Here is a 25,580-nt window from a genome sequence, read left to right on the forward strand (position 1 = left end):
ACTTTGGAAAGAAAAGAGTTGGTAAAGGGACCGCAGAAGGGATCTGACCAAGCAGTTCGGGCTGGACTGCTCCTTTGGGTCTTTTCTCCTTTGTAATATCTTGGCAGGTGAAGAAGGGTGGTCTTCAGGGTTGCCCAGAGCCAGAGCAATGCCAGAGGTTAAAATGAATTCTAAACCTTCCAGCCATCACCTCTTGTTTTGCTTGGTAAATGCGCTTCAGCTTGGATGCGGCTATGGAAGGTGAACCTCCATGAAGGAGGAGAGCATGAGAAGCGTGGACCTAGGAGCTGGGACCTGATGGGAGAGGTTTGTTAACTAAGGTTCGGTATAGTCTACAAGGTACTGAAGCCGGGGTAGCATTTAGATCTGAACATAGGGCGTCAAAAAAAACCAACCTTAACCACACAAGTGTCAGTCGTGTTTCAGATTGTGTGCAGTCACTGCAAATTACATTGACAGTGCTCTTACACTAGCCTGCCCTCTCTCGCTCCTTCACTTCTAAAAAACGAACTTCAAACCCATCTCTGAAGAAAACCCCCATTGACCCTTGTTGAAACCCCCACTTCAGCCAGCCTCAACACGGCTACCTGATCCAGCTAGACCTACACCAATTTCACCTGCTTGTCCTCCAGCTGCTTAATTGCACCATCCACCCCTCTAATAAAAAGTCCTACACAATTCGGGTAGGTTTGGGATTCATAACACCCCCACACATACAAACTGGTCTGTAGCAGAAATGGCGTGGCCATCATTACATTCCTGAGGCACCTGTCTGCCTTAGCATCTTCTCACCATTGAACGACTTGCGACGTATAGAGTGTGCTTCCAGGATGTGTTTACAGGCCAGTGTGCCTCTGTTTACCATATCAAGTTCAGTGCAACTGCTGCTGCACAGCTCGGCCAGAAGTTGCGGGACGTCAAGGCCCTTTGTTGTGGGAGCGGAATTCCTGGGGCTGGCTCCAGTTGCTCTGCAACCTAGAAGGAGGGGGCGCATTTCCCACACTCCCATTGTATAAAGAACCATCCACCAACACGCCTAACAGCACAATGGGTGCTCCCGAGGCTTGAGTTCCTTGGGCACATAAATATGTGGAACAGAAGGCAATTGTGTCCCAGCAATTTCCGGGGCTCCAGGGACTACCTGTACAAAGCAAGTACGGACAAAGCCAATAGGTCCGACTTTGCATGTATTTTAGTAGCAGAACTTGCACCCGTCGCTACTTATGTCCACAATGGTGTGGTTAGAGTAGGCAGACATGGCAGGTGGACTGTAAACTCCGAACTGTGTGCAGTAGGTGCTTTGTAGAGCCAGATGGTGAAAAATGTACATTTGCATACATCGTACAGGCAGACACAGACTGTGAGAACAGCATTAGTTGCATGATTTGCTTCATGTCCACACAGCACTGTGTGTCCCGCTTACAGGCAACAGTTAGTTGTGTTGCTTGATTCCAGTCTATTACTCACCTGGTGCAGTCCAACATGCGCATCACGATTTGTATCATTTGCTCGATGTGAGTGATACATAAACTGCTAATACAGAGCGGCTTGTCTGGTGTGCTGTGTATAGGCCGACAAGCTGTGGATGCCGATTATCGGATGTGCTTTACACAGGTAGGATCTAAATGCTGCTTTCTATGCGCTTGCTGTATGCAACGAGTAGTGCAACTTAAAATTTCCTGTAGCGTGGTGTCCTTCTGGAGGGTGTACTTGTTTCCTGTAATCGGGTGGTAATTTCTTACGTCTTCTTTGCTACCCTTCTTATAAATCCGGACCACTATTGATGATGTCCAGGATGGTGGTATAGTCATGGACTCCATACATCTTTTGAAGACCATGCTAAAGAAAGATGCCCATTATACCGCTTGGTTCTTTAAGTGCCTCATTACAACTCAGGCGTTAAGGGTTAACGCCGTCGTTAACCCTTAACGCCTGATTCCAATTTTAACGGCTGCTTTTAGCAGGCGTTAAAATCCATGGGCCTCATTATGAGTCAGGCGTTAAGGGGTTAATGGCGCCGTAAACGGCGCCGACCCTTAACGCCTGATTACAAGGTCCCTTAGCGCCATGGTGATTTTAACGCCTGCTTTTTGCAGGCGTTAAAATCCATGGCGCTAAGGGACCATGGTGCTAATTACGCCACCGTAAATTACGGTGGCGTAATTAGCACCTTCCCCACTCCCATTATGCCCTATGGGGCAAAAATGGGAATGGGGAAGGGTAAACGGGAAATGGGGATTTACCGCCCCACTCACCTTGGAATGGGGCGGTAAATCCGCCATCCACCATGCTGTAAACGTAGTTTACACCATGGTGGTAAAGTTGGTGTACTTACCGCCTGGGTCGTAATGACCCCAATTGTCGGTTATCCCATCCGGGCCCGGGGCTCCTGATGTTTTCAGTTTGTGAATGGCCCCTTCGATTGTGTCTCTGTCATGTAGGTCAGCACAGGCGGTGTTGTTTTCGTCTTACTAGAGGGGCAATGAAATAAAGTTTTAAAGTACTTCACCGAAGTGGCATCTCCTATACTTTTTAAGAGAGCGTCATCAGTTGAGGATTCTGTTGTTCTTATCAAGGACCAGAATTCACGAGAGTTTTGACCACTCACTGTCTTCAGCATTGCCTCTGAGTCTTGCTGGTAGGATATTAGATGATAGCCTTTGAGCCAAGACTTGTATTTGTTTGACGCGTCATGCAACATTTCTCTGTGGATTTTACTCTTGTGCTTTGTTGCCATTATTTTGATTTTGCGCAGTGCGTGTCTTTTTTCGACCAAAATATTGTCAAATTTGTGATTTTTGGATTTTGATGACGAATTTGGTTTGTTTACAGATATTTTATATGTCATTAACAATGGCTGGTAGTCGATTAATAGGGATTCTTCGTCAGATTCCCTCGCGTCTCCTGAGGCTTTGTACTTTCTCGTTAGTTTGATGATGTTCTTTGCGCTCAACTTAAGGCAATTTCTTTGATTATTGCTTTCAATCTGGGAACTTGTTTTTAGTTTCTGGACGGTTGACGTCGTCCATGCAGTGGTCAAACGATTATGGAACTGAATTTGGACCTTTTTACCTCAAAGGAGACTATTGACTGCAATTGGGTGCGTGATGCAAAAATGTAGTCAATAGTCGCAGAGGAATCTTCTCTTTTCCAGGTCACAATACAGTCAGGCAAATTGAACAATGTGTCTAAGTTCAAGAGTGCTCTTGAAGCCAGGGGTTCTGACCATAGGGCACCTCTCTCTTCAGAGGGAGCTTTTTTCTGTTTCTTATGCTCGCAAGATATTGAGTCCTACATGTTGCGTTCAAATTGCCACAGCTGATTAGATGTAGCGCTTGGTGGTCGACCAAAGCTTCGTCAATATTTTTTTCTATCATTAAAAGCCAGGCGTGGTTCGTGATCACATGTGGATTCCAGTAGGTGTTTATGATTACTACCGGTGTAAGGACCTTTCTTCCTGATTGTATATTTGGTTGCTCCCAGTTTACAAGGATTGCCAGGAGAGAGCTGTTCGCTAAGAGAGTTTTTGACAGATGAGTGCCACTGCCAGAGTGGATGGTGGATATTAAACCTGAGGAGGGACGGCCTTTTGCCCCTTTTCGGGCAGGTGAAATTACAAGGTTGTATCCATCTAAGGTTGGCTTTTCAGCCAACCAGGTTTCTTGAAGACAGAGAATATCGAAGGCTCCCAGGTCTATATCACCAGTTACTGTCAGATGTTGGTAGCCTCTCGTGTTCCAAGATCACAACCTCAAAACCGTTTGCGTTGTCTTGTGTTTGTCCGTGTAATCTGTCTTTTGATTTTGGTGGTGAGAGGGTGCGCATTGCAATTTTCTTAGATGTGATGTTAGTGCTTTTGGTATTCAAGCCCACAATTATTTTAGTGGAACAGGTGCTATGTCGGTTTTCATGGCTTGTGGGGCTGCAACTGGGAGGTCTTGTGTAATAGTTTTGTATTTTATTTTTAGTATCGAACCGCTTGGGAATCTTCCTATCTCAAGTGGATCTTCGAAAGTTGGAAGTTCCACCGGCCTAGATCTACAAGTCTGATGTTTTTGTCATTCTGTTTGCCCAGTTTGTGTACTGTGGGTATTTCTTTTATTCTTTGGACTAGTTGAGCTTTGATCTTTGTCTCTAGGTCTTCTGTTTCCGTACAGCTCTTCAGTTCTTAACACATAGCTGGGTTTCTGTTTAGAGTAACTGGGATGCTTTTCCCATTTTCTATCTTGATCTAAGAGGTCCAAAGGGAGCATTTTGACCTTTACTTCGGTTAGGTCGTACCCCAGCCTCAGAAGGTTTTCTGCTGCGTCTTTTATTATTATTTTCACGATGGGGGAAACTATGTGCAAATGCGATATCGCTTTGCGGCCCTCATGGTCGGGTTACACTAGTTTTAGATCTTCTGTCCTTAGTAGTCGCAGGTTTGGAATACAATGTAGGAGGCTTAGAACGGTTCTCCTGTTCAATATGAGGTCTTCCTGGTTATCCATTATTTGTTCCAGTTTGAAAGTTCATTCACTTTACACTCTTCTATCTCAACTGTGTTTGAGAGTTTTTTTATTTTTCTGCTTTCTTTCTACTTCTATTCTGGGGTGATTCTAAAGGCCCCGATTTTTTGACTGGTCGGGCCATTTTCTTGGGGCATTCGATCTGGCTCTTTGGGAGCTGTTCCCAGAGTTGATTTTCTCTTTAGGTGTATTTTTCCACTTAGTCGACAATTTGATTTGTGGCAAGGAGGTTTTCATGCTGGCGTGGCTTTTTCTAGGCTTATTCTTTTCTTTCACTTTGCTTAGTTCAGGGGAAATGATCTTATGTGGTCCCCAGTTAATTTCTGTAGCCAACTTTTTACACCTGTCTTTCAAGGTGAGGAAAGTGGGTGTGGATTTCACATCAGGGCTGCCTCTGTTGTTGTAATTTTTCGTCGGTGGAATCGCGGATGGCTCACAAACCTTAGTTGGTTTCTCTGGAGTATAATCTGATTGTGTATTAGCCGAGTCAGCAGAAATGTGCTGCGTATGTTCATTAAATCCTTGTCCGCTAAGAAATCTTCCACCGTTGTTGGAGAGTTCACAGGTGGTGCTCTTGTAGACAAGTGTTTCCTCGAGGTGTGCACTTGCTCAAAGTTTCCCTTGGCACCCGAGAGATGTTGGGCCTCATTACGACCCAGGTGGTAAGTTACCGCCTGGGTCGTACCCTTACCACCCTTAAACATAGTTTACACCATGGTGGATGGCGGATTTACCGCCCCATTCCAAGGTGATTGGGGCAGTAAATCCCCATTTCCCATTTTACCCTTCCCCATTCCCATTTTTGCCCCATAGGGCATAATGGGATTGGGGAAGGCGCTAATTACGCCACTGTAAATTACGGTGGCATAATTAGCACCTGGGTCCCTTAGCGCCATGGATTTTAACGCCTGCAAAAAGCAGGCATTAAACTCACCATGGCGCTAAGGGACCTCGGAATCAGGCGTTAAGGGTCGGCGCCGTTTACGGCGCCGTTAACCCCTTAACGCCTGATTCGTAATGAGGCCCATTGTGTTTTTCTCGTTGCAGCGGTCGGGTGTCCATTTTTAGAGGTTTTTCCAGCAACAAATCTTGTTTCCTCTATCCAGATAGCTGAAGCGTAGTTTGTCTTCTATCGTCCGGTACTTCTTTAGGTTTAGATTTAAGAGGTTCAAAGATGGCAAAATCTTTGTTAAGGTCTTTCTTCTGAATATTTACTGAGCTATCTTTACACCTAGACTCCACTGTGAGTAAGGTCACGTCCTCTTCGATGGTACAGTTATTCAGTGTGGAGGAGGTTGCTCTTTTCTCTGGGAACTCAGTCAATTTTTGCATCTTAGTTTCCAAAAGTTTTTTACAGGGCGTCTTTGCTGTGTCCTGTAGGGACGAATGGACCACCAAAAGGTGGTCTGTGAGACTACACACATTAGTCTGTACTTGGTGCTTGTTTCGATTTTTCCTGGGATCTGGTTGTTGAGGGAAGTACATTTCAGGCAGTGTTTGTGTTTCAGCCACAGTTTTGTTTACGGCCGTTGCCTGTTTGTTGTTCCGGTTACACCCTCTGTTTAAACTAAAGACACTTTGGAGAGGCACCAACACAGCCTGGTCTTTAAATCTTTGTTCTATGGCAGTGATGTACCCTTTGAGATATATTAATTTTGTGTGCATCATCACCGTGATCATTGTGTGGTCCTTTAACGTGTTGTTTAGCGACCCATAGCGCTTGCTGAAAGGAGCTAATGCTATCGTTACTGCTGAGATTATCATCAAAAGATCAGGTTTCTTTGACGAGGTGTCTTTTGGTGGAATCAATGGCAGTTCACTCAACCTTCTGTTTCTGTGTGGCGGGCTCTGGAGAGTCGATAGAGACTACCTCCGAGGAGCAGGACTGTTTGTGTAATCAATGTTTTTGTTTGGGTGAAGATCAGCCAATGGTTTGTGGTTTTCTTTGACTGTGTTTGAGCAGTCATTAACGTTCCGCTCGTGTCGCTAGGGTACAAGTCATTATTTTCGGTTGGATGTTTTTTCCTTAGGGTTTTTTCCTGTACAGGCAGAGGTGGTATGTTTGGTGGCTGCACTTCCACTGGGAGTGCTCTTTTTGGGAGCCCTGATCTTTTGTCAGGCGAGCTTTCAGGGGAAAGAACATTTGTATAAGTGGCTGGACTAGAGTCTGATTTGTAGAAGATGGCGGTCGCATGGAATCTTTTTACCTCCTTTCCTTTGGCATGTACACTCCTAAAACAACCACGGTTTTTTGTGGCACTTGTTTGGGGGAAGCAGACAAGAACGTTTCTTCCTTTTCAGGATATAGGGCCTCATTACGACCCAGGCGGTAAGTTACCGCCTGGGTCGTACCCTTACCACCATGGTGTAAACTACGTTTACACCATGGTGGATGTTGGATTTACCGCCCCATTCCAAGGTGAGTGGGGCGGTAAATCCCCATTTCCCATTTTACCCTTCCCCATTCCCATTTTTGCCCCATAGGGCATAATGGGAGTGGGGAAGGCGATAATTACGCCACCGTAAATTACGGTGGCGTAATTAGCACCATGGTCCCTTAGCGCCATGGATTTTAACGCCTGCAAAAAGCAGGCGTTAAAATCACCATGGCGCTAAGGGACCTTGTAATCAGGCGTTAAGGGTCGGCGCCGTTTACGGCGCCGTTAACCCCTTAACGCCTGACTCGTAATGAGGCCCATAGTTTTGTCACGGTTACTGGACGGACAAGGGGGTCTTTGTATTTGAACTTGGGTCTGCCATGGTTGATTTATCATCTATTTTCCAGTATTTTGCAATGAACTGGGTTTCCTGGTCTGCCTCCAGAATTTTGGCTTCTGAAAATTCCACTGTTTCATCGAGTTTCCTCTTACATTACCTATTGAAGAAATCCTTTAGTGCGTTTGTAAACAGAGGTTTGGGAAGTGTTATCTTATTTGTTTCGTTTTTTTCCCTCTTCCGCTTTTCTAAATGTGCAAGTTGCTCTAAAGTTCTTTCATGTTGTTTGTGTCCCCACTTTTTCTTTGATGGCAGTTTCTTTTGATAATACGTTGGTTCTGTTTGTTTCCTGGCTAATTTTTTTGTTGGAAGAGACAGCAAGTTTTTAATAGCTTTCTCATTTTCTGCTTCGTTTTTCTCTCTGCCGGATGAACTAGCAGCACTTCTCGTACAGCATTTGGGAGTCATTTTCTAGTTCAAGATCAAATATACAATTTTTGTCCTCATGACTTGAAGCGCTGGATAGGTCGCCTTCATAGAGATCTGGACAGACTTCGATTGGGACCTCGTAGGAGACTCTACCAATTTGTATGTACTCGGAAGGGAGCCTCTTCGCAAGGAATGCTAGGAAACCGTCACCATTGTCCCGCTTTTGCTTTGGCGAGTTGCCACCCAAGGGTGGGGTACCCCCACAGGCCCCCAGCATCCAGCGGCAGGGGCAGGATGGTGCATGACAACAGAACTCATCATAGCCTCTCCAAACCATAGTAGGGGACCCACCAAGGTCTGCCGCAGCTGGGCTCCGGCCAGAGCACCGGCTTGGGCACTCGCCCAAACACTCGCCAAGATGGCCACACTCTCAAGGACTGCCTCCGGCCCACGCTGCTCCCCCACCTCGTCAGTGGCAGCCATCACCTCCCCTCCTCCAAGAGGTTGGTCAGGCTCACCACATGCATGTAAGGACTGGGTCATGGCGGGGCAGAGGGTATCGCACTCGGGAGTGGGGTTTGTCAGGAAGACATTGTGTGGATTAGGAAGATTGTCCATGGTTACACGTAAAATTTCAGTTTTCTCAACGAGGGCTGTGTGCGTAGTGGACACTTGGTGTTCTGGGACGGGCTGGTACACTTTAGTTGGAAGCTCTCGGCTCTCAGCTAGGAAAGGCAACAATGTCATTAAGAATTGTTTAGATGTCAAGACTGAAATCAATCAGGCTCTTCCCGCCGAAGTTTTAAAGTCTGTTTTTCCATATGTGAGAAGTTGATGCATTGAGGAGTTTGTCATGGAAATGAGGATTGATGGTCCATGAGGGTTACGGACAGCTCCCAGGTCCACTTTTTCCTCGCGACGGTTACTTGAGCCTCTGAGGCTTCTTCCTCCATAGCTAGACTGGGAGGGGTCACAGTGGCGTCTTTGGCATCCATAGCGGCCATAGACTGCCAAGACTGCTACTCTGCCGCTACTCTGCGGCCACTCCGCGGCTGGATGGATGATTTATGGCAAAGGTCCTCCCCCTTGCAGTAAACACTGGAAGAAGACTGATGTGAAGGAACTGGTGTAGAGTAGCTGCCAAGACTGCTACTCTGCCGCTACTGCGCTGGTCATTTCTTTGGAAGGTACTGTTTTAGATATGGCACATTGGACCCATGATTCTGTGTTTTCGTTCTTCAAATATGCAGTGTGTGAGACTGCGATCTTGGGAATTGAGATAGAGGGCAAAAAAAAGATTAACATCTTTTACTCCACTCAGAAAGATAGGTGAATCAGGCAGTACAGCACCCCCTGCTACTCTTTAAAAAGAGGCAGATTTCCTATCGGAATTCTCTGTAAAAATATCCCAGTGTGCTACAGCAGCATTATTTATTTTCTGTTTTCAGACACACTGAATTGCCCAGATTTTTCAAAATAATGGGTATGTTGCAACAGAAATGTTTCTTTCTATGCAGCTCTGCAGCTATATATCATGCATTTAGCGACCCCTAGGAATGCCAGAGATCATATTAAACTTGCAGCAGCCGTTTTAATGTTTGAAATGCGTGGAACATATTTAGAAAAAAACTGTAGGACAAATAATGTTTCACTGAAACCCGCTTCGAACTATTTAAAGACACACATAAGACTGAAAGGTTAGTTATGCATTCTCAATATTAGTGAATTCACCTAGAACTTTAGGTAGAAAATACAAAGAAATATAGATCATGATGATGTCAGCCTACTGAAAAAGGGCCATTTTTGCACGTTCATTACAACTGTCTCTAAAAGACACGTTACACTTGCTGCTAAGTAGCTTACACACGATTGAAACATAACTGACTCTTTGCAATATGTCATCTTCTGACTTCTTTGAACTAGCAGGAAATCACTCATTTTTTGTTGCTTCTTGACAGTGTGCAGGCGCCGTGGCACCATTTAATTGGCTTTGCCTTCCAGACACAGCATAACTGCTTGCATACCATTCCGGTGTTAATTGTTTTGCTGCACAAAGGGCATGTAATTTCGAACAAAGAGTTTTCTCTGTGAAGTCCTAATTATGTATTCTGTCATTTGTACAAAATACCACACGGCTGTATTGGTGACGGGCTCAGCCCTCTCGCCCCACCTTCATATTTACAAGTGACTCAAACATTCCAAAACATACGATGTGATCGTCCACCACAGATTATTAGGAATTATGCATTTATTTACATTGTTAATGTGTTTAGTTCCTACGAACTTTCACATTTCAAACAACACATATATTTATACAAGTAATCATACAATTCATTATGAATAACACATTTCGCTATCCCTGTGGTCTCTCTCGCTACCTCTAAAAAAAAAAATATTTTTTCATTATTATTATTATTTTAAATGCAACCTCCTGGGCTGTTGCCAACACCATCATTACGACCCAGGCGGTAAGTTACCGCCTGGGCCGTGACTTTACCACCATGGCGTAAACTATGTTTACGCCATGGTGGTTGGCGGATTTACCGCCCCATTCCAACCTTGGCGGGGCGGTAAATCCCCATTTTCCCATTTACCCTTCCCCATTCCCATTTTGCTCCATAGGGCATAATGGGAGGGGGGAAGGCGTTAATTACGCCACCGTAAATTACGGTGGCGTAATTAACTCCATGGTCCCTTAGCGCCATGGATTTTAACACCTGCTAAAAGCAGGTGTTAAAACCTCCATGGCGCTAAGGGACCTCGTACTCAGGCGGTAAGGGTCGGCGCTATTTACGCCGCCGTAAAACCCTTACCGCCTGAGTCGTAATGAGGCCCCATGTGTCTCTTTGCTTCTGGAGTGGCTGGCTTTCTTGTTCAGACGCTTTAAAAAATAAAATAAAAACGGGCTTCCACAAGTTTAATACTTTCAGCAGTGACCCTAAATCAGAAAGAATAGGAATAACAAATAATTTGTCTTTCTGGAATTCTATACAATAATTGCTAAACTAATTAAAGGTTTATTTCAGGCATACTTCAGAGGGTGAGTCACTGATTTTGTCTGTTCTTAAACACCTCAACTCAGACTTTCATTCTTCTGAAGTCGATAAATGAGTACCAACACAGGTTGGGTGATAGTGTATGAATATTTGTTCTATATCAATCGCTTAAGCGTAAGTGCTATATAATAACACATCATTATCATTTGGCCTTGGACGTTTGCTTGCATTCTAATTTGGTAATATGGGCCTAGACAAACTGATATTAATGGTACATATGGTGATCCAGTCTTGTATGAAATGTATATCACATTATAGTGATACCGTAACCATATTTTTCGTAGTGTACTTAGGAACAATGATATGTGATGTAACTTGCTGTTTTGAAAGGTCATGTACCATTGCTTCCCGTGATATCACTTTGGGGTAGGGTCAAATATCATCACTTCCTGTGATGTCATCAGAGGTCAAGGATTGTGTGATGGCACTTCCGCTACCCCTGGCGCAATGACGTCCCTGCTAATGTACCTGTGACCATCACCCTTAGCCATACATGGCTTACTCCCGAGTTAGGGGACATGAAAAAGAAAAAACGAACACTGGAACTATAACAGATCAAACACTCTTCAGTGGAAATTAAGATGGAATGGAAACAATTGGATACATCTTATAAACCCCTAATTTTAGACACAAAGAAACATTTCTTCAATACCCAAATACAGCAGTTCTCCAACTCCACTGCAAAGCTTTTTGAAATTCTGAATCTCTGAAAAAACCCAAAGTTTCCGAGACCCTGTTCACACCTACCAACCTAGACTGCACTAGGATGACAGCCGCTTTTAGGTAGAAAATCTGCAGGGCAAGGAACAGGATAATACTAGCTCAGGGCTGTTCTACTTCTGTTGGAGCTCTAACCCACATGACAGAGGAGGGCACTACACCTTCTAGTTTCTCCTTCTCTCAGATCTCCCTTCTGGATATGACAATGATGCTTTCCTCTATGCATGCGACATCCTGTAACTATACATTACTGCCTCCCAAACTTATCCTGTAGCATAAAGATCTATTTGCCCATTTTCTTACTCATTTTGTAAATGCCTCGTTTAGAGATAGCCACGTGCTTATGGAAATTAAGGAAGTAACTATCACTCCTATTAAAAAAAAAAAAAACGAATATTGGTCCTACGGGCCCTGGCAACCTAAGATCAATTATCAACAGTCAATTCCTCTTGAACATTTTGGACAAGTTTGCAACCTCACAGCAGCAAACCTATTCTGAACTTAATAACCATCTTCACAGGTGACAATCAGGCTTCCACCCTTCCTTTAGTAAGGAGGCTGCTCTCGTGGATCTTCAATCCCATCTCCTAAAAATCATGAAGAAAGGAAAAGTCGGGATGTTAATACTATTGGATCTGTCCAAGGCTTTCGACCTCCTCGACCACGAGCGTCTCATACTGTGTCTGCTGAAACAAGGCCACTGTTCTAAAGATGCAGTGAACTGGGTACAGTCCTTTCTGGCCAACCATGAGCCAAGAATCCAATGGGGTTTAGCCCCTTCCCTCTCCCATTATTTGTGGTGTTTCTCAGGGCGCCTCCATATCGCCTTTACTTTCAACCTTTATCTATGATCCTTCTGCTCACTTTTGGAGGAGCAGGGTGTATTTGTTTACCAACTATGCTGACAATACTCAGCTGGTCATCGAGCTGAGTGGGGATCAGACTCAGGATTCCATTGCCCTTAACAACATCTATGACACCATCGAGGGCTGGATGTCTGAGAATTGGCTGTGTCTTATTGGGAGCAAAACGGAGCTCCTTATCTTTGGCTCTCCCCGGGCTCACTCCAAACTTGGTCCTTCCCATGACAACTTTTATTTGCAAGATAACAACATCGTGACCCGCAAGAAAGAGTCCTCCCTTAACTCAGATGCCCATGTACACTATCTTCACTGGAATTGCAATTACTACCTAAGGCTTCTCCGGTGTACTCACCCCTATCTCTGCGAAAGGAACTCAGTGACAATAGCACGTGCCACTATTCTAACCAGATTGGACTATTGTAACGTCATGTTATGTGGGGCTTCCAAGTCCAACATCCAGGCCTGTCAAGTTATTCAGAATATCTGAATTTTAATCTTGAATTAGTCATAGCACTCAATTTTACATTGCAGGAGAAAGATTTACGAACATATCATTTTAAATACAATTCATATCATTCATACACATGCGTCCATTAGCCATTCGTACATACACAACAGTGACAAATATAAGCTAAAACTTTATCATAAAAAAACATGACAATCAGTTACTTATTGTCTTCGTTAAAAATAACAGACGTATATAATCAATATATAAGAGACCACAACAGATTGCACAAGTGGTCATGGGTTGGGATGGGTCACATCAATATACAAACTCGACCTCATCTCTGGATTCTCAACCGGTTTCGACATATTTAACTTTAATCTTGTTACGTCTTCATCAGGAGATAAGCAATAACACTCTGAAAAGACAGGGAGACATACAAACCTCGTCTTAGAGTAACCAGGTGGGGAGAACCCCCAATTGTCAGACAATTCAGATATTTACTAAAAATAATTTAAAACAAGAAAGAAAGACCTGCCCCCACCCTTGTGCCGTGACCCCAAGGGGGGCCCTTTGCATGCCAAAAAGTGCTACCATTGTGATTGGTGCCCATAGTGCAAAAGAGAGCCCACGAGTCATGGTCGACGTGAAACCCTATTAAGTTTAATTTAAAGTGCTGGTGCATCATGTTCCCGTGAATTAGATGAAAGACACATCTTTTGTCTAGAAACCCAGCCAAAAGTGTCCGAATTTTTACAGTATATTTACATGAGATGAGCAAAACATTGGCCTAATTAGATAACTAACCTTCAAAGCGAAGAAAAACAACAGCTGGAGATTCCTGAAATAAACAACAGAAATCGCTGCTGCATTAATGTGCGGTGTTCCGAGAAAACTGAGCTGCATTGCTGTCAGTCAGATTATGGCAGTTATCCAATCTGTAATAAATGAGTACGACATTAGGAACCCATTTGATTGGGTATTTTAAACTCTACCACCTATAGGTATTAGTACCTAAGGGGCTGTATCAATCCTGCCCTACAGAGTCTGATTAACTGCAGAATAGGGAAGTTTTTTGATGGAAGATGTCAGTCCACCAGTAATTCTATTCATAGTCACGATGGTCTTGTGAAAGTAAAAAAAAAACCCAACAGCTCTCACGTTCTCTATATAAATATAAAAAGCGGGGGAAGGGATAAAAAGAGAGAAAATGGTCTATTCAGAAAGTCTCAAATGGCACGAATCGCAGTAATAATTATAGACCAGGCAGGCTAGGTGAAACCTAAAATAGGACCAAGCACTTAGGACCTAAGTTAAGGTTATCGTGATGGAACACAAAGAAAACACACCCGCCATATTAATAAAAATAAATTCCTTCACAATAACAGCCAAGAGATGAAATGAAAAGAGACACGAAGGTCAGACTACACTTAAATGGAGACACAGCAAGTTGTACCCAAGGCGATTCACAGATGAAAAGTAACTAAAAATGGCTCACGAGTGAAGAGAAGGCCGTGTTCTCGAATTCAAAAGCGGGCATGTTATGAGAACTCCATTTATCATTCCAGAGATAGCCGTCCTGCTCGGGCACACGCTCGCGGAAAACTTAGGTCGGCGGGACGTCAGGAAAAGCTTGGCGACATACGGACTCTATCTGCGCTATGTTATATAGCGGGTCAATGTTGTCAGGTGACCGCGGTAAAAGGCACATGACCGGAATGCCGATCATGTGACTAATGCTTAACCATTAAGCTAGAAAAAGGACTTTTTCGGTTTTATTGTCGGCTTTTACTTAATAGTGTGCAGCTGCTCAACACCTGCAGATAACTGCGAATTGAAACTCATGCCTACCATGGCAATCCGATACCAAATGTTAAAAGTGATCGGGAAACAAAGGTCCCTATTGTGAAGAAACAAAATCTTTTTGCGAACAACCAAGGTAATCATATGCAATAAAAATAGCTAAAGGAGAACCATAGGATGACACGTTTGCCAACCAGTTATAGAGACTCATTAGGAATATGAATGCCTCTGTTCTAATACAGTCCCTATTCTGAAGAGGCAAAATCTTTGTACGATTGGCCAAGTTGATGCTGGGCGACAATAGTAATAGTAATAATAATAATAACGATCTCTGCATTCCAGATCATACTATGTACGTCACACAGTTCTAAGCGCTCCAGTCCGTTCTATGGACTTTTATTCATTCCATGCGTCTCTGTCAGTGCTACACACTCCGGTCTGCTCGACGCACTCATGCATTCCAGTCCGCCCCGCGCGCTCCTGTCAGCCCGCCAACCCTATCTGTGCCTGTACTTCGCATTCACCCACCATGCGTATTCATCCGCTCCCTGCATTCACCCATTCCCGGCACGCACCAGCTCCCTGCACTCACCAGCTCCGCACACTCATCCGTTCTATGCGCTCATGCTTTCCGTGCATTCAACATTAGTATGTACTCATCAGTCCATTAGAGTCATTTGTTAGTACGCAGTAATCCTGTTCTATAAATCGTTTGCACTCTACACGCTCCCACACTCTACACGCTCCCACACTCTACACGCTCATACATTCTGTGCAACCACCACATTCGCCTCTGTCTCCATGCCCTCGTCCGCCATCCGCGCTCGTCTGATCTACATACCCAACCACTCCACATGCTCGTCCACCATCCGCGCTCGTCTGATCTACATACCCAACCACTCCACATGCTCATCCGCCCATAATGTTCATCCATTCTATACCCTCATCCGATCCACATAGTCACTCGATTTACACACTGATTCGATCTATGTAGTCATCCGCTCCTCCACTCATGCATTCCTCCATTCAGTGCATTTAACTGTTTACACCCAACCATCTCTACACACTCGGCCGCTCATCATGTTCATCCATTCTATATACTTATCCAACGTACTTACTCATTCGATTTACACACCCATTCAATCTATATAGTCATCTGTTCTTCCACTCATGCATTCCTTCATTAAGTGCATTCATCTGTTCACACGCTTCATCCATTCTAACTATTTCATTGACGCTATTCACTTCGTTCCCTACTCACGCATTATGTGCATTTCAGCAGTTTACATCTCCCTACTGTTTCCACATGACTTATTCTTATTATCCACGTCACTGTTTTGATCTACTTCGCTCGTTTAATTCTGTTTGTTTTTCTAGTCCATATTCGGGGCTATCGGCTGTCCATTTCTCGCCTCAGGTAGCTTGATGGGTTGGTGTTGCTGAGACGCTCTCTGTCTGGTTGGGTTAGTTTGGTTATCAGTTGGTTTTAGGGGAAGAGCCAGCTAAATGAATGTTACAGTACTTGCATAGCAAATGTTACTACAGGACAGCAATATTGGGTGTTTTCGTTGGTGTGAAATAAATATCCAAAACTATTTTTAGTCGAGTCCTCTGTATTAAAGCAAAATCGGAATGCTTTGTTCACAAATATTTGTCCTCTAATCTGATTTGAATCATTGCAAGCAATGATTTAGAAACAACATGGTGTTTGGCATCCACTCCTTCGTTAGGGGCACCATTCTACTCCAGCGCTCGATAACCGTTTGCAACCGAGTACAATTTTGGAGTCCATGTTTATAGGGGGGTCCTGGGCTGGAGAAATTTTTCTTAGGGGGGGCTCGGGGTCAAAAAGTTTGAAGACCACTGTCTTAAAGTCTTGGTACCTTTTTATCAACCTACAAGAAATCTACGCTCCTTCACCCTCGTCCAGCTTCAGAGACCTAAATTCGAACAATCTAGGGGTCTTGGTAGATCTTTCCCTGTCATTACAACATCTTTCCGGAACGCTTTGCCTCCCACTATTAGATTAATGCCTAACCTGAAGCTTTTCAGGAAAACCTTGAAAATGCATCTCTTCAGATAATTTCCCGGACTTTGATACGCTAAACCGTGACATTGACTTTCTTTCAGTTTTGCCCATTGTCCCGTCCTTTTGTTGTACTCGTTCTTGTTGCGCCCCGATGCCTGCGGGCTGCCGGCACATTATAAACATGTAAATAAATAAAATTGTAAAGTGCTAAGTGCATAGATTTGTTTCCTGTTATCAACCAATAGCACCAAAACGCTTAACTTTTTATCCCATCATAGTTCCTTACAAATGGACCAGCATACTCATAAAGTGGATCATGTTCATGGCATTCAGTTAGGACATGCCAAGGTGTTTCCTCTCTCCATGTTATGCCACACATGCAACATGTCCTAGCTTATTTTGCTGTTGCGAGTTCTGGGCCAATATTCACCACTACCAGTAATGTATTTATTCTCAGCAGCAGTAGGAATCTACGCAGCGCAGGTGACGCACATAACTTGAGATAGCTCGGAGAGCCTTTACATTTGTGAGTTATATTTTTAGTTTCTGAGTAGTTCCTCAAAGATGCCAAATGAGTATAGTGTGTTGCCCAGTCCCTTCTCTCTAATTTAGTAACCCATTTATTTTGCAAAGTTTGGAAATCTTCTTAGTGCTCCAGTCAACAGCTTTAAAAGTCATGTTCATCAACCTGACATATTTGCGATCCCCAGCTGCACAGGCTTCGTTTCTCAGCAGTTTTAATAATGGGCACCTTGGCGCTGACCTTGATGTTATGTTTAACACACACCTTCTTTTCAGGGCTTGTGCTGTTGAAGGTATTACACCCATTTCCAGTCTTATTATTTCAATAGGTACACTCGGGCTCAACTGTAACATCTTTCTCCAAAATCTTCCTTCTTTAATCTTGAGCTAGGTTAGATCACAAATACACAAGGCCTGTAGTCCGTGCAGCATAGTGGTGCTAAAACACGGATTGTACAGCATCAATACCCCATTCAGGTTATAGCTAGAAACTTCTCTGATAAATCTTTATATCATAGCCATCAATGCTACAGCATTCCTCCGTTTCTCGACAGTGATTGCAAGATAATCACATTTGGTCATTAAACGTATAATATTTACAAGCTCAGTGTGGTTTCCCGCTATCATAACCTCAGGTATTTTTATTTCCCCTGTGTGCAAAATGCACCACCTTAGTCTTTTCATTGTTTATTTACAGCCCATTCGTGTTTGCGTACCTATGCAGTTCCCTCACTGATCTTTTAAGGCCTGAAAAAGTATGATCGCACAGTACAAAATCATCAGTGTATGATAACCCACCACCTTTTCCACAACTATTTTTGTGGGGTAAGTGTTTATACGCCCTATACCTATGGGACATCTGTAAAGCAGGGGTGTTGAAAAGCAGGGGTGCCAACATACATCCCTGCTTTACTCCTCTCTGAGTAATTATCGACTGTGTGATGGCACCCCTACTGTCCAACCTTAGCTGCACTGAGGTGTCCTCGTAAAAGCCATGCAAAACTTGCAATAGGTCTTCCGGGCAGCCATATGACTTAATTTTCGACCACAATCACTCTTTTTCTATGGTGTCAAAGGCTGCTCAGAAATCAATCATGGCCACGTGTAAGTAAGTGTTTCCTTTAATCCTAGACTGCAGAATAAAGGTCTCCATCAGACAATGAACAGTGCCCGACCCTTCTATGAATCCCATTTGGAATGTATTCAATGAACTGATAGGGTTTACCCACCTTGACAGATCATCTAATAGCAGAGATACAAAAATCTTCCCTGACACATTAAGCATCGCAAGAAGTCTGAAATTTGCGGGCACCGATCTATTGTCTTTTTAACATATCGGAACCAGCAAACATCTCCACCAGGAAATCGGTATGGATCCCTTAATACAAAGTGGAGAGGACAAAGATTAATTTGGCACAGAAATCCAGGGCCCTCTTCAGCACTATGTTTGAGAGACCATTTGGTCACAGCACTCCAGATTCTTTGAGCTTATTTGATTTGATCTCAATGTAATCATGATCAAAAACATTGTTATGGCTCTTCTTTATACCAATTTCCTCATCGTGAGGTCTATCAGGATTATCAAAGGTACTGCTAATGTATTCAACCCATTCTTGTTCAACAATAATGCTGATCACCTGTTTTGCTTTAGTAGATTTGGTCTGATTTAGTAGTTGCCATATCTTCATTGGGTCTTTGGTTTTGGCAACTACAATCAAATGTTTCCATTGGCCATTTCAACAGAAGCATTGTCACAGTTTGACCCATCTGCTGTATTTGTTTTTATTGATCGTATTGCCTTATAAATACATTGCGAGGTTAACTCCTTTTAGTACTGTGTACCTCCCTTCTCATTTCTCTTTTTATATCTCTGATTTCTTTGTATTAGTGCTGTCTCTACTAGTTCTAGCCATATAAGTATAGGTTGTTTTTTTCTTGGCCAGCCCAGACATAGTATCCGTCATCTATGTCTCAATCCCATCTGCAGTCTGTCCAATTAGGTGTTCTAACTTTCTCTCTGGATTTAGAGCCATCAGGTTACCTGCTTTCTAAATATTCTTCTCAGTACAGCTTATGCTGTTGTCACTCGGATTACCTTCTAGATCCTTGTGATGCTGGAAATGCATCAGAGGGACAGGGCCTCCGTATCCTTGTCCTTTACTGCCTTTTATTGTGTGTTCTGTTGTGTTTTCCGCACAGGAGTTCATGTGGGACTCCTGGCGGTGCAGCTCTCTTTCTTTTGGTTTGGTGAACGGATCCGTGGGATACCCTTATGGCACCCATGGGTGGGGGTACAACCCTGTGCCCCTAGTGTATGTTTCTGGGCACCTGTGGGTGGCCCACCGAGCATGGTATGGGCTGGTGGCAGCTCCATGCTGAATTTGACAGGTGCGCTGAGTATCCTCCATTTTGGCATACCCCAGCCCTGCCATTGGGATCAGTTGATCCCTGATGGAAAACAAGATGGCGCTGGTGGCCTCTTTCTTTCTATTACCCATTACCTTGTTTTCCCAAAGTCCTGGGAAGCCCTGACTCTGTCCCTTCCCCCTGACTGGCTGTTGGGTGGAAGTGCCATATATGGTGTTGTTGTGAAGGCCCAGTCAGACTAGCTGGAGCCTTCCTGGTGATGTATGTTGTGGGTACCTCCTGTGGGTGGGACCTGGGTGAATAGAGTGTGCGACGAATATGCATTCGGTGTTGTGGGTGTCTAGTATCTGGTGGATGACACAATGACTGAGACAACCCTGCCCGAAACCGGTATGAATGCAGCTTGGAGTGTTGAATGGCTCGGTACTTGTCCCAATACACATAACTTGTTGTGAGTGTCTGGAGAGAAGTGAATGGTCTGAATACCTCGTGTGCCTGATTGGCTGCCTGTCTGCAAGAATGCCCGTAGTCGTGATTGGATGCTTGAGTGTGACCCAGCGGAATGAATGGGAGATCAACAGTATATCTGGGGACCTCTCACTGCTAGGAATCGTGTTCAGAAGCTGAAGTCCACTACGACGAGTAACTGGATTAACTGACGCTTGACCTTGAAGCCCTGCTGGATGAGAAGAATTGCTGTTGCTCTCCTTCACAATCTGAAAGCTGCTGTGCCTCCAAGGACTGACCCAGAGAGGACCTGGTAAGGCACCCTCTTCCCAAGCTACGAGGGACCATCGTGCACAGCTGATCTTTGCCAACGCTCCCTGGTAGACAGACCTTCGTCAGGCTTCCGACCCGATACAGGGACTGCTGCGGAACTCGAAGGAGAAGCACTCAGACTGTTGTCTGCCACTGTCGACGACCGCCGTCGCCGACCAGAGCTGCCGTGCTCCCGTTTGCCTAAGAACTTCATTGATCATCGGACGCTCTCGTCTGCATCGTCATCCGCTTGTCTCCCGCTGGAGAAGGCCCGACCGTCTATGCACTGAGGAGCATCCACCGGTGGGTTTCCCGCCACCTACAGACCGCAGAGACGCCGACGACTCGACGCCCTTGCTGGGCCACAGTTCTTCATCATCTCTTTGCGGTCCAGCACTATTGTCACCGAGGTGCCCCGCACGCCTCTTCCTTGCAGGACGTCAACGCTCTGTCATCGATGAGCACCGCTAGGAACGAAGCTGGCACTTCCCTGCCATAGTTCACCCTGTTCCCCGTCGGACGTTCAACGACCCGTGACTCCTGCTTTAAAGGGAGGGCCCTCAAGAAGGGCTGTCGATTCCCCGACACCGAACGCCAAGTTCCTCGACACCTCTCGACGATCCGTGGCTCCCGCCTGAAAGGGAGGCACTCAAGAAGGATCGGTCGGTGCATCGTCGGAGAACTCTACTCCACCAGGTACATTGGGGGGGGGTAAAACCTTAATAGGAAGACGTAAGACTATCGAACATTATATGGGCTGGGCTTGTGCTATATATCTTTATTTACAGGTTGCCCAGGTGGGGGGATCTCCACACAGAACTGTGTCTAGGTAACGGGGCCAGCATTCTGCCTATTGTTTCAACCATCTTACCTTCCTGCCTATCTCTATTGCTGGTTTACTAGTTATTGATCTGTGTGACATTTTAACCGTACAGTTGATGCACTTTAATGAGATTTGATAACATTAGTGGTACCACTCTAGACGTGAATATATTTATCATTATTGACTTCCAAGTACAAAGTGTGTTATTGTGATGGTGTACATACCTTTGAATATTAATTATATAAAGACTGTGTTTTCAGTAATACAGTGTCTGGACATTCCTTTGTGGGGTTTCAGGGACTACACTGTACTTAAGAAGCAGCCCGCATCATCTGCTGAGAAGCTAGTCCTTGATTGCTCGTCCATTGCTACCGTATTAGAGAATCTTGGCTGGGGTCTGCTGTGCCTCTCCTCTACCATATAGAGAGCGGAGGTACAGACACCCCCTATCGGTCTTTACAATCATCCACTTTTATTAATTCATCACAGGCTTCCCAACATTCTAGGGTTAATACTAAGATGGCATGGTCACTAAATGTATTCTCTTTTACTCTTAACTTCCTAATGCAAGATTAAAAAAACAAGTAGTCCAGTGTTTTGCGATTGTTGTACCACACTTCTATGTTTGTTGTTGTGTCTGGTCACCACTCACCCGACCATTCAACATATAGCATCCCCTGTCTAACAGAATATCACACCATAGATTTCCTTGATGATTGATAATCTTAGATACCATTTTTGATTTACTGTTAGCAAAATCAGTCTCAGGTATTTCTCTCTGGCAGCTGCATCAAGCATGAAGTCACCTCCAATTACAATTGACTCTTTATTCCCCAAAGAGTTAATATCACTGATTATCTCTGAGACTGTTTCCATGATGATATCCATGTGCTGACTTTCCGGTGGGTCATAGATGTTAATTATTACCAGGCTTATGTTACTGATTTGAAAGCGGGCTCCTATTGCCAATACAGTTGGGTTTTCGTAGTGGTCAATTTTCTTGTTACACTTTTGTGGCATTCAACTCCACTCATCAAACCACCCGTAGGTGCATCCATTTAATCCCTTTTTTGCCAATACTTGGAATATGTGGTATCCATCTATATTGATTTCAGTAATCGGCCAGCTTTCCTGTAAGAGAAGGATATTGTTCTGTAAGTGACCAAAACCTCGGATATTCCACATGCAAACAGTCCAATTTCAGTTCTTTAATGGGCACTTCTGAACATTGGCTTCAATTAGCCATTTCAGGACTCCCAATATATTCTGCTGTAGAGTGTCAGGGTTTCTCTTATTTTCCACATTGGCACCTGCCACATTCACACACTCCAATAGGCTTCCCATGGTGTGCAAATGGTTACCTGTCAAGGGTACAGGGTCCACTACTGTGTCCAGATCGTACCCTAATTCCAGAAATCCACTATATTACAAACTCCCCATATCCGTTGTTTCAGCCGTTATACAGTGCACTCTACTAAATTGATTATTTTGAACATTTAATATGTTTGATGTACTCAAAGTCCTTTGTGTCCAGAATTCAAAGTGGTAATATTAGGCATGTTATATTTATAAAATCCTCTCTGTTTATGTGGGGCTTCAGTTTTCGAAGTCATTGTGCCATCTGCTTTATCGTAAAAAAACTGGCTGGCCTTTACTTGACTCCACCCCTCCAACTGCAATTGGTTTATCCATTTTGATTCCTTTTACCTTAGATATCAAGGAACTTGTTTTACCTTTTGTATAATTGTTACCGTGGGCATATCTGGAGATGAATTATCAATGTTTCCCAGGTCCAAATGACACTTGCACCACACTCCGCTATGTTCTGCTCTTGTGGTGAGTGCTTATAGATTAAGCACCGCCTTCTCAGAGTCAGTGAAGATAGGCACTCCCTCAGTTGCCTTCTCTACCCTGGGAACACTTGCACAACACTTGTATTATTGCAATTCTACAATGTAGGACATAATGTTAATGGCTGACCTCTATTAAAAGATGTCCTCACCTGACTCGGCAAATGTTCCTCAGAGGTAAGACTGAAGGAAAGTCTGAACCGCCGATGCTTGCTCTCTACAGCCCCTTCTCTATTTTTCCTGCCTTTCTTTCTACTCCCTCTCTTCTCTTTCCAACTTCTCATCCTCTCTCCCATTCACTCACCGTCTTTCCTATTTTCTCTTGACTCTCACTTTTATTTCATATTCTTTCTTAACACTGAAGAAATGTTTTGTTTTGGCAAATGTGTGTGGTGCTTTTTTGCCAAAACCATTGTTACAGAAGAGACAGAGCGAAAGGGGGATCTGAACTGAGAATATCTGGTTGGCATAGCAACCGGAATAAAAATGCCAAATCACTAAAGTTTCTTTTTCTCCTCGGCTGTGCTACCCAATGAGGAGTTACCTAAGAATATTTGCTCCAATCAGCAGCTTTATAACAAGCTAGTCAGGTATTTATATATTTTTTTGTTTTAAATGTATAGAGCGAAAAACTAATGCCCACAAGGGCATCTAGGTGCTAAAGGTGCCATACTTTCCATTTCCCAGCCATGCAGTGATTTGTAATGGTTCAATATTGGGCAATTTTGGGCTATTTCACATACCATTGGGCTATTTCTGGTCTGCTTTTGACAGCAGATAATTTTTTTGTCCTTCCACGGCTGACTTTCTGACACCATCTGCCCACTCCATCACCAGGCTCTCTACCATCACTCTCTTGACCCCCACCCCACTCTCACTCCCTCCATCTCCACCGGCTCACCCTCATTTCCCCCGCTAATTAGGTTTTGTTTGGGTTGTTGTGGGCTACTTTTGACAAGTCCTCCTGGATGAATCAACTTCCGGGGCACCAGTGGTCTACGGATGAATATCGGTTTCTAAACCATCAGTCAGCCCCACACCACTGGTACACCAGAACGGATTCAAACAGCCTGGAAACACAAGCAAAATATAAACCTCCTTGTCCAATTTTGGTAACGTGGATGTAATGGCAGGCCTATCTCCGCAAGGTTGTGGATCATTGGTTAGTTGCAATACAGCGAAAATACAATTATTACCCAATGATAAAAGGGACTGTCCGGTCAAGTTTGTCTAAAAATATCTACTTTATTAGTATCACAACAGAAAGGTCTAGCACGCTACAAAATACAGCCCACCCTCCGTCAAGTAATTCATCTCAATAGTTCAAGAATACTCAGTTTCAACACAAGGGGAGCAATGGGTTATAAAATGTCACTAGGGGCTTTTGCAGAATGACCAGGGGGTCAGAACCACAATGTACCTTGTGCTTGTAGTAGTTCTTGGTGCTTGACAGGGTCAAGTCGGTTTCAGGGTACTTTGCAGGTCCTGCAACAGAGTTCAAGATGGGAGACAGCTGCGGGTATCAGGCGGCAGGCCGTTTGGGCAGCGAGGCTGGACAGACGGATGCATGCTGGCCTACGCCGTGGCTCGGGAATAATTGTCATTGTCTCAGTGCTTTTTGGAGGTTCTGAAACACTGGTTGAGGCATCTTGGATGACGTTAGCGACTGAGGCGTAACAACAGTCAGCAGTGCAGTCGGTTGCAGCTCGAGGGGCACGACTGCCTCGACTGGCTCAAAAATGTCCTTTAAGACGATGCAGGGTAATGCCTGTCGAAGAACTCTTCCTAGTTTCCTCACTGGGCTGCGGATGGCCTAAAGCTGAGGAGAGTGTTGCAGGCACTGGCCTTGTCCTGGGATTGGTTTGTTCAGAGACTCTCTGGCACTTCCCACCTTGGAAGCTTGCTTACAGAGCCTAGCAGGACCCTCTGTGTGCTGGCTGGGTGCCAGTTTTGGAGTTGCTGGAGGGTCTTCTGTATTCAGTATCTCCAACTATTCTCTGGGATGTTTAGAGGAAAGCCAAATGGGCAACAGTGATTGGTGTAGGCTAAGCCTACCTTAATGAACCAATCATGGGTCCCCACAATCAATCTCCTGTATGCATGAGGTCATAACCAGAGTTCTTGCAGCAGAACAAGGTAAAGGAGTGGGAACATGTCATACTAAGTCCCACCCATCTTCCTGTCTTTTGTGGATCAAAGGGTCTCTCTATTTAATTGAACTCTCTGTGGTTCCTGATGAAAGTGCAGGTGTCCCTTGAAGCTGTGGTGAGAACAGACTTTCTGTCTCCATCAAATCACATACTCTTACCCTCTGAATAGGGTCCCCCTTCCAGAGTTGCCTACTGTAAACCCATAGTCCCAGACATGACAGATCACTGCCCTTGTTACTGAGAGACAGGAGCTGGCTTCAGGTTGACATAGTGCACTTCAATGGTTTTTGGGGATTCCTGTCTCCATTGGTAGTCCTGCAGCGAGGCCCCATGTGGGCCTGCTTGAAGTATACTGTATTTGCATGTTAATTATGTTAATTTCTGTCACCATCTACAGAGGGTAAACAAACAGACAGGGTGGATTCATGAAGCCTTTGATAGTTAATTAGGCTGGTCATGGCAGGAGGAAGGTTTTGGCCTTCCCCCTTCTGATCCCAACTAAATATGACAGGGATGACTTCGCCTGTAGACTGTGTCCACC

The sequence above is a fragment of the Ambystoma mexicanum genome, chromosome 6q, assembly GCF_040938575.1.
Source record: "Ambystoma mexicanum isolate Mex_15411 chromosome 6q, UKY_AmexF1_1, whole genome shotgun sequence".
NCBI classification, from domain to species: Eukaryota; Metazoa; Chordata; class Amphibia; order Caudata; family Ambystomatidae; genus Ambystoma; species Ambystoma mexicanum.